Raw genomic sequence first — 9993 nt, 5'->3', positions numbered from 1 at the left:
AAACTACCTCCGAATGACCTGAAATTTTGCACACATATCCAAATTGACATAACGGAACTATTGCAACTCTCGGAATTCCATTCTGACCCTCAAATCAAAATCTCACTATCGAACCGGAAACTTCCAAAATTCAACTTTCGGCATTTCAAGCCTAATTTAGCTACGGACCTCCAAAACACAATCCGAACATGCTCCTAACCCCAAAATCACCCAGTGGAGCTAACGGAACCATCAGATTTCCATTCCGAGACCGTCTTCATACTGTTTCGACTACGGTCAACTTTCCAACACTTAAGCTCTCATTTAGGGACTAAGTGTCCCAAAACTCTCTGAAACTCAAAACCGAACATCCCGGCAAATCACATTAGCAGAAATAAACTTGGGAAAAGCAGTTAATAGGGGATCGGGGTGTTAATTTTTAAGACGACCGGCCGAGTCGTCACAGATAAACATATAATCATAAGTTATAATAATTAATAAATTGACAAAATTTCTCAGCAAAAAATAAACCTAAATAGGATAAGTTAATTATTTGAAGAGAAACAGACATTGTCTTCATCACCACAACACTTAGAAAGCAATATACCAAAAATTTGATATGTCCTCATTTATTACATACAGCTCAAAGATTAATACACAATCACATAGATTAATAGATATAAGTATGCAAAGTAATAGAAAATTTGCTTATCTTAAATAGTCAATGAGAATTGCAGACTTGAATAGGTGGGGGAAGACGGGGGGGGGGGGGAAGGGAAGTGTTAGGTTGAATACTTAAAGTAGTGAGTATCGATGTAGGAGTGTTGTTCTAAAAAGGAATATTTTAGAATAAAATAGTGAAAATCTTGGTCAAACTTAAAGTGCTTATAAGATAAAAATTCATATATGACTTAGGGCGTATAATTTGGCTAGAGAGCTTTGGTTTACTTCAAATTTTAAGGTTCAGTCAACAATTAATGATGTAGAGAATCCATAGTAGAAAATACATGCACTTAATTGACCTCAAACTTGTGCTGATATCTACGGTAGTATAAATCCCTTAAACAAAATAAAAATATAATACCAAAAAAGAAAGGGAGATCGAGTAAGAAAGAAAGAAAGATGAATGCAAAAATAGGAATATCCTAATTGATCTCATTTCTGTGAAATATGAAGGCGAAATTTTGATTTCTAAGAGATGGATAAGGATTAAAAAAAATGAACAAGAAGGTAACACTCTAATTTCAAATATTTGAAATAATATTTGAAGATTATGTCAAATAAGTATTTGTTTACAATTAGTCCATTAATATTTCAATGTCAAACTTAAAATAGGTAATTTGAAGTTTGAAAAATTTATTAGTATGAAATAATGGTCTTTGCTCACAAAACCGCAACCGTTTTTCAAGTAAAATCTATATTCAAACACAATTTTAACTTCTAATTACCTTTTTTAAACTCTTTTTTTTTTCAAACTTCAACACAATCATGTTCAAACACCTATTTGTTGCAATAATAGTGACTTAGCTTGTCTAATTGCTGTTAGAGTCGGTTAATTAAGTTGTTAGAGTTAGTTACTACTATTAGAGATAGTTAATTGCACGTGAGAATACAGATGTATTTGTCTGTAAAAGGCGGTCATTCGTACACTTTGAGCAATAAGAAAATATCCTTTCTCTTTTTCATTCTCTATCTCAGATTCTAGAATATTCATCTCAGCATGTGCCCTAATTCATTGCTCTATTGATCTAGCAGTGAAGCTTCATCTCTGTGTCAATTTATTCATGATATCATAGCAGTGATCGTGAGGATCTGATTCAGCGTGAAGCTCCGACGAAATTGAGCTAATTACAGAAGGCAATTTCTGTAGACATGGCTGGAAACGAGGTAAGCTCGCTTGATCATAATCCCCCACTATTTCTTCAAGCAGGAGATACTCCAGGGCTAGTTTTGATCACAATTAAGCTCATAGGGCTAGAGAATTATGCCCAGTGGAGTAGGGCAATGAAACTAGCTTTGAGAGAAAAAGGTAAGCTTGGATTTGTAGATAGTTCTGCTACTTAGAGTAGATACATAGGTGAATTGGTTTAGCAATGGGAAAAATATAATGCGATAGTACCGTCTTCGATTGGAAGTACAGTTCCGAACGAATTAATGCCAGGGATTGTTTATGCCTCAGATGCGAGGAAGGTATGGAATGACTTTCAGGAGAGATTTGATCGGTCAAACCTACCAAGGATCTATCCCCTTTGGATGGAGATTGCAACAATGAGGCAGGGAACATATTCAGTTACCAGCTATTACACTAAAATGAAATACCTGATGAATATAAAATATTCATATATTATATACTTAAAAATATATTATTTTAAATAAAGTATTTATATAATATTTTGATTTTCTGTATTTTCTAATAATATTTTGCAGGAGATAAGAATGCTATTAATTAAGCAAGAAAATGAAAGAAATAAGAAGGTCGTAACAGATTCACTCCACAATGCAAGAAGATCACGACACATCTTCTTCAAGATACATCTTCCTCAAGATGTATCTTCCTCAAGACACATTCTCGTCAAGATGCATCTTCCTCACTTGAGATCACAACAGTTCAAGAAGAAATGCACGTCTATAAATAGAAGGCAATTCTCTGTGTAGTAGGAATCGAGGAAAAAGGAACAAAAGAGCCACTTTATTTTCTAAAGCTTTGGTCACTTATTATTTCTTGTTCTTCTTTCATTACTTATAATTTTCAGATTTCCTAGTAGTATTGGCAATATAGGCCATATTATAGAAGTCCTTTCTTTTTCAAATACTCGATAATGGAGTAGTGTCTTTCTGTTAGGATAGTTGATGAAGCTTGATATATATATGAGGTTCTCTAGCTCCACTTTTATATTGTGCTTAGCCACATCATCTATTTATTTCTCAAGTTACTTGTATTGATTTTGTAATTCTCACGAAGCAAAATCGATACATACTGACTAGTGTGAATCAATAGATAGAGGGTAATTTTCAGCAATCTAGCATTCCAAATCTTGATTTTTGCTTACTTCAATTTTAATTCTCACGGAGGAATTGTTATAAGCAATATCATTGATTTTGTAATAAAAATATTCTCACGAAGTTTTTACTACCTCTTAGCACAATTCAGGCAAGACACATATTTCAGTCTTATCGTCACTAGTCGTAAGTCAGTTAATAATATAACCTCAAGGAGTATTATTAATTGTTTACTTTCTAGTGAGCAAAACATAATTGTATAGCAATAAGCAATTATTCATTAGTGAAATATATGTAGAAATTGAGATTTCATTATAAAAATATCGTCAAGTGAATTCAATGATTCCCAACACTTTTTAAATATAAATTTTCCACAAGTTGTTTTTGTTTAAGTAATTTACAAATTCAAAATCCTATTCTTTTCATCAATTTGGTTCTCTCAAATAGTGGCTAAAATATTACAAGTTTGTAGCATAGATTTTCCAATCTATGTGGGACGATGTATTAAACTATATTAGAAGTTGACTAAGCACGGGCAGGAAAATCCTATATACATTGGCCTCGTTAAATTTTTGGCGCCGTTACCGAGGATTGACATAAATCTACTTCAAATTAAATATTTTATTACTAATTTAAGAATTTATTATAATATGTATTGGTATCCTTATTTGTATTATCATCACCTACTAAATATTTCTATAACTATTATTATTATATCCATTCTAACGTTTTTTACGTAGTAATATAAAAGTTCTTTTTTCTCTTTCTTTATCATTGTTGTAACTATTACCTACTGTTTTTATCAATAAAATGTGTAGCTATGATTAGCGTGTATATCTATAACACTTATACTATTGTCAGCAACTTCACATCATAACTCATAGTACCTTCATCACTGTACCATACTATTTGTACCAACTATCCTTTTCTTTACTATTGATATTTCTTATCACCAAGTGTACTAATCACTACTATTATTTTTCTTTTACTATTTTCTTTTAGTGCTACTATTATTTTAGAAATTAAGTTTTTCGTCTTTTAAAAAGAATAAAAAAAAGGAGCTTTAATTTTCTTTACTTTAAAAATTTTCACTTAGTTTATGACCCGCTCTTCTACAAAAGAGTTGGCACGTTACGATCTTGAAATTGAAAGATCTATTCGATTGCACAGGAAAGAATAAATATCATCTTCTCAGACCGTAGCTTGTGAAGGAATGGAAAACCAAGGAGTAGAAGATATCAATCCACCCGAAGTACCACCAGTCCATTTAGAAGATCAGTTTGACGAAGTGGCGTCAAGACCAGCAAACAGAATCCTAAGGGATTATGCTAGACCCGACCGCTTCAATTGTGAATCTAGTGTTAGAAAACCCCCAGTAGCAGCCAACAACTTTGAAATTAGGATTGACATAATTCAAACAATTCAACAATCTTGTATCTTTACAGAAGATTCAAGGAAGATCAACACATGCATTTAATCGATTTTCTGGAACTTGTTGAAACTGCTAAGTATAATGGAGTTCCTCCTGAAGCAATCAAGGTAAGGCTATTTTATTTTTCTTTAAAAGGAAATGCCAAGACGTGGTTGTGGAGTTTACCTCAAGGGGCATTACCACGTGGGACTAGATGACTCAGAAGTTTTTCAATAAATATTTTTCTCCTGCTAAAACAACAAAGTTAAGGCAAGAAATATCTAATTTCTTACAGACTGATACAGAGTCAGTTTATCAAGCTTGGGAAAGATTAAAAGCAATGTTAAGAAAATGCCCGCACCATGATATTCCTGAACACATGCAGTTGTATATTTTTTTATCACGGGTTAAAACGCTCTTCTAGAAATGTGATTGATGCAGTTGCAGGAGGTTCTGTGATGGGAAAAACAAAAGAAGAAGCATTGCAGTTATTGAATGAAATTTCTGAAAATGCCATTCAATGGTCATCTGAGCGTGTAATCATCAAAAAGGCCGCTACGGTAAATCAAGTTGATGCTTTAAACACACTAACACAACATATTGTTTCTTTGGCACAAAAATTTGAATCTTTTCAGGTGAATACAAAACAATTAAGTCAGTCTGAGGCTTGTGATATGTGTGGAAGAAACCATCTGAATCATGAATGACAAGCAATCAATCAAAATGATGAACATGTCAATGCAATCGATTACAAGAAGTACCCCTTTGGAAGTCCAATGGCACATAAACATCCAGGATTTCAATGGAGCAATCCAAATGGTGCTGAGAACTCTCAGAGCTTCCAGAAGCCACAGGTACAAGGTCCACCTGGTTACCAAAATCAAAACCCTAGGCAATCAAATTTCAGACCTTATCAGCAAGCAACTCCATATCAGCAAAGGCCTCAGCAAACACATCCAAGTCTTGATGACCTTTTGTACAAATACATTAAGGTCACTGATGAAAAAATGAAAAGACAAAATTTAGCCCTTAAAAATTTGGAAATCCAGTTGAGCCAATTGGCAATTCTTGTGTCAGAAAAACTTCAAGGCCCCTTACCAAGCAATAAGAAGAAAAACCCAAAGGAATACCTTAAGGCCATCACCTTACGATCAGGTAAGGAGCTTGATGAACCCAATAAAGTTAGACAAGAAAAGAACCTGTCAGAATAACAGGTAAACAAGGGTAAGAATGTTGAAACACCCTCTGAACCATTAGAAGATAAAGAAGTCAAGAAAAAAGAAGAGAAAAATATTGAAAAAATGATTCCTCTCCCTGTGACAATTCCTTTTCCACAAAAAATGAAAAGAGAAAAGCTTGATGGTGAATTTGCAAAGTTTTTGGAAATCTTGAAACAGATTCATATTAATATTCCTTTCACTGATGCTTTGTTGCAAATACCTTCATATGCTAAATTTTTAAAAGAAATTTTGTCAAGTAAAAGGAAATTGGAAGAAGTTTATGTAGTAATGCTTACTGAAAAATGTAGTGCTATACTTCAAAATAAGCTACCAAAAAAACTTGGTGATCCTGGCAGTTTTACCATTCCATGCACTTTGGGAGGAATATATTTTGAAAAAGCACTTTGTGATTCTAGAGCTTCAATAAATTTGATGTCATTTTCCATCTTTAGAAAATTGGATCTTAGAGAAATGAAGGACATAGGTGTTTCTCTTCAGTTTGTAGATCCTTAGTACTAAGAAACCTAAGGAAATAATTGAAAATGTGTTTGTAAGAGTAGATAAGTTTGTTTTCCTCGTAGATTTTATAATACTTGAAATGAAAGAATGTCCTGATGAACCAATTATTTTGGGTAGACCATTTCTTGCTACAGGTAGAGCAATTATATATGTCCACCAAGGACAGCTAATTCTAAGAGTTGATGAAGAAAGGATCATTTTTGACATGCAAAAAATACTAAGATTTTCAATTGACATGATTAGTTATCTTACAGATGAATATAAAGATGATCAATTAACTCCAGACTCAATGGAAAGATGCTTGGCCAAATCATGCACCATACAAGATGATGATCCCACCATAAGAAGAGAAGCTGAAATATTGGAAAAAGATTATGAGGATTAGGAGATGCAACCAGAAGAAGTTCAACCAAAAGTCAAACTCAAAATTCTCCTATCTCATTTAAAATATGCCTATCTTGAAAAAGAAACAATTTCCAGTGATTATTTCATCTTCTTTGACTGCAGAATAAGAAGAAAGATTAATTGAAGTCTTGAAAACACACAAAGGAGCCTTAGGATGGACTATAATAGATATCAAAGGGATTAATCCAGCTGTTTGTATTCAAATAATCCTCATGGAGGATATCTACAAACCAATAGTCCAACCCCAAAGGAGATTAAATCCAGCAATGGAGGAAGTGGTAAGAAAGGAGATTGTAAAACTTTTTGCAGCATGTATCATTTATCCTATTTCAGACAGTCCTTGGGTAAGTCCTGTTCAGGTAGTGCCAACGAAAGGAGGTATGACAGTTATTAAAAATAAAAATAATGAACTCATACCTACCAGGACTGTCACAGAATGGAGAGTCTGTATTGATTATAGACGTCTCAATGATGTTACTAGAAAAGATCATTTTTCTTTGCCATTTATTGATCAAATGTTGGAAAAAATTGCAGGATATGGGTTTTATTGTTTTCTTGATGTCTATTCAGGGTATAACCAGATACCAATTGCACAGAAGATCAAGATAAGGCAACCTTCACATGTCCTCATAGAACATATGCTTATAGGAGAATGCCATTTGGTTTGTGCAACACCCCTGCTATATTTTAGCGTTGCATGTCAGCAATTTTCTCTGACATGATCGAGAAATTTCTCGAGATTTTTATGGATGATTTTACACTCTTTGGAAAAACATTTAAGGATTGTCTTTATCACTTGACTTTAGTTCTTAAGAGATGTGAAGAGACAAACTTGATTCTTAATTGGGAAATGTCACGACCCAGATTTCCCATCCTCGGGAGTAGTGATGGTGCCTACTAGTGAAAGCTAGGCAAGCCAACCAACTGAACTATTTACCTTGTTTCCATTTTTAATCCGATAACAGTTAAGAGCCAACAATTAGATAACAATAGAATTGAATAAGCGGAAGGCTGCATTATAAAGTTTTAATAATACTGATAATACCAATCCATAACAAGTCTACCCAAGACTAGTGTCACAACTTCACAAACTATCTAGGATTACTACAAATAAAGGTCTAAAAGAAATAAATACGACACTATCTCTGGAAATACATGAAAGAAATAGGAATAGTAGATAGAAGGAGACACCAAGGCCTACGGACGCCTGCAGGACTACCTCGGGTCGCCTGATGAACAAGAAACAACAATCTCACTGCGGTCTAAAGTCTACAGAACTGGGATCTGCACAAAAGAGTGTAGAGTGTAGTATCAGCACAACCAACCCCATGTGTTGGTAAGTAACTAGCCTAACCTCGGCGAAGAAGTGACGAGGCTAGGACCAAACTACCAAATAAACATGTACAGTTAAATCATATACAGCGGAAATAGAAGCAGATAATTACAACTAAAGTTGGGCGGGGGAAACATGCTGCGAGGAGTATCGGATAACAACAGAATATTAAAGAGGAATGCAAAGAAACTAAAATTCAATTACTAACAGAGTAAGAAAAACAAACACAGTATTCACTTTCATCTCTTTCTTGTTGCAGGCGTGCAACCCGATCCCATTTCAAATATTACCGTGGCGGCGTGCCACCTGATCCCATTTCATATATCTTGTTGCAGGCGTGGAACCCGATCCCATTTCATATATCTCGTTGTAGGCGTGCAACTCGCTCCCAGTTTATATATCTCGTTGCAGGCGTGCAACTCGCTCCCATTTCATATATCTCGTTGCAAGCGTGCAACCCGCTCCCATTTCATATGTCTCGTTGCAGGCGTGCAACCTACTCCCATTTCATATGTTTCCGTGGCGGCGTGCCACCCGCTCCCATTTACAAATCAACATCAATCATAAAGGATAACATCAAGGGCTCAAAAGTACACAACAATATCCCGGCAAGAGAGACAATATCGTAAACAATAACATCGTGGCAAGGGAGACAATGTCATAACAATAACATCCCGGCAAGGGAGACAATATTATAAACTATAACATCCCGGCAAAGGAACCAACAATGATAATCAACATTTTAGGCATGAACAAATTACAACGGAGTCACAACAATTACAATACGAGACTCACGGTCATGCTTGACACCGACGTATAGATACTCGTCACCATGCCTATACGTCGTAATCTACAATTAACACATAGCAAATAAGACACAACTCCTAATCCCTCAGGCTAAGGTTAGACCAAACACTTACCTCGATGCCACGAACACAATTCAAGCCTCAACTATCGCTTTACCTCTTGATTCCACCACCAACTCGCTCGTATCTAGCCACAAGTTACTTAATTATATTATAAAATGCTAAATGAATGAATTCTAATGCATGGAAATAAGTTTTCTAAAGTTTTTCCCGAAAAGTCAAAAATCGACCTCGGACCCGCTTGGTCCAAACCCGAAATTCAAACCAAAACCCGATTACCCATTCACCCCCGAGCCCGGATGTATAATTGGTTTTGGAATCCGACCTCAATTTGAGGTCTAAATCCCCAAATTTTAATATTCTTAGGTTTTACCCAAAATTTCCAATTCCACCATGAAAACCCTAGATTCTAGGATGAAATCTTGTAAAAAGAAGTTAAGGAGTGGAGAAAATAAGTTAGAAATCACTTACAAATGTTTTGGAGAAGAAAGGTTGTTTGAAAAATCACCTCTTATATTTTTAGGGTTTTGAAAAGTGAAAAATAAATGAAAATCCCATTTAAATATACCCCTCTCAGACCCTCTGTGCGGACCGCACAAAAATGATTGCGGCCGCGGAGCTCACAATGTTGACTGCAGTGACATGCTTTAGTATTTTGGCCATAACTTTCTCTACAAATATCCAAATTATGATTTCTTTACCTTTTTGGAAACTAGACACGAAGAGCTACAACTTTCGTTTTTGAGTCATCTAAAATTCCTTGTAGATAAAAAGATTTAGGCTTCCGAAGTCAGACCAGTGAACCTGCAAATTCTTCCTCACCGCGGACCGCACAAAATCGAGTGCGGCCGCAAAGCCCCCCACCGCGGACAACACAAATCTTTGCGGACCGCACTGGCGGGTTCAGAGATATGCAACTTCTTTGAACCCGCAACAACTATGTTTTAAGCCTAAACATCCCGGAACCCACCCGAAACTCACCTAAGCCCTCGGGACCTTAAACCAAATGTGCATACTAATTCAAAAACATCATGGACCTACTCGTGCGATCACATCATCAAAATAACATGTAAAACCATGAATTAAACCTCAAAACTCATCATTTTCATCAAGAACACTTAAAGTTCATAATTCTTCAACCGGAAGTCCAACTCACGTCAAATAGACTCCATTTTCACCAAATTTCACAGTTATCATTCAAATACTATACAAATTTGTACCGGGTTCCGAAACCAAAATACGAGCATGATACCAATGGTT

The 9993-nt window shown here is 35.3% G+C and overlaps 1 non-coding gene across 1 annotated transcript; it reads right to left on the bottom strand.

Annotated features, from left to right (window-relative positions):
- Positions 1–4652: 4652 nt before the first annotated feature.
- LOC142179741 (small nucleolar RNA R71) lies at positions 4653–4759 on the bottom strand. Its single transcript, XR_012708278.1, has one exon. It is a non-coding gene; the product is annotated as a small nucleolar RNA R71 (small nucleolar RNA).
- Between the last annotated feature and the right edge of the window lie 5234 nt (positions 4760–9993).

This window comes from Nicotiana tabacum, chromosome 3 (assembly GCF_000715075.1).
Source record: "Nicotiana tabacum cultivar K326 chromosome 3, ASM71507v2, whole genome shotgun sequence".
NCBI classification, from domain to species: Eukaryota; Viridiplantae; Streptophyta; class Magnoliopsida; order Solanales; family Solanaceae; genus Nicotiana; species Nicotiana tabacum.
The sequence above is the reverse complement of the archived record's forward strand: the minus strand, read 5'-3'. Positions and strand labels throughout refer to the sequence as shown.